The sequence below is a fragment of the Sinocyclocheilus anshuiensis genome, unplaced genomic scaffold (genome assembly GCF_001515605.1).
Source record: "Sinocyclocheilus anshuiensis isolate Anshui unplaced genomic scaffold, SAMN03320099.WGS_v1.1 scaffold513, whole genome shotgun sequence".
Lineage (NCBI taxonomy): Eukaryota > Metazoa > Chordata > Actinopteri > Cypriniformes > Cyprinidae > Sinocyclocheilus > Sinocyclocheilus anshuiensis.
In genome coordinates this window covers 554,171-554,896 of record NW_015537972.1, presented here as the reverse complement: position 1 = coordinate 554,896, position 726 = coordinate 554,171, and the positions used below count along the sequence as shown (strand labels likewise).

Genomic DNA, 726 nt, shown 5'->3' with positions numbered 1-726 from the left:
CTTCTATATGGAGTGGGTCGGCTGCTCTTGGGTGACGCCATGTTGAAATCACATGACCTGTCATTCACTGAATGTTTATTCAGTACTCTTATTTTGTAGCATAAGCATACAATTATGTGTTTAGTATAAAACAAAAAGGAATAAAACAGAAGTATGGTATGAAACTGCGGTGCTTAATACATTGTCATTTAGCAGACGCTTTTATCCAAAGCGACTTACAAAGTAGAAGCAATCAGACCAACGAGAGAGCAACAATATACAAGTGCAGTGACAAGTCTCAGTTAGTCTAGCACAGTACATTTAGTCATTTAGCAGACGCTTTTATCCAAAGCGACTTACAAAGTAGAAGCAATCAGACCAACGAGAGAGCAACAATATACAAGCGCTGAGACCAGTCTAAATCAGTTAGTCTAGCACAGTGCACATAGCTATTGGCAGCCAGTGCAAGCTAAACAGAGAGACTGCTATACAGTCGAAACTTCATGCATCCAGACCAGTAGGTGTCAGTATAGTCCAAAACACTTTAGGGCAAATTAGATCCAGCTAGCTGAACATAAACAAAAACTTACTGAGTGCACTTTTAATGATAACAGTGAGACACAAAATAGCTGAAATCAAACAAGTACTTATTTTACACAATATTTCTTAAGTGCAAGCCTGCATTTATTTGATCCAAAGTACAGCAAAAGCAGTAATGTTGTGAAATATTTTTACTATTTAAAATAA

At 37.2% G+C, this 726-nt stretch overlaps 1 protein-coding gene across 1 annotated transcript in view; it reads left to right on the top strand.

Annotated features, from left to right (window-relative positions):
• gab2 (GRB2-associated binding protein 2) overlaps positions 1 to 726 on the top strand; it is a 79,566-nt gene that overhangs the window by 1,105 nt on the left and 77,735 nt on the right. The window lies entirely within an intron of this gene.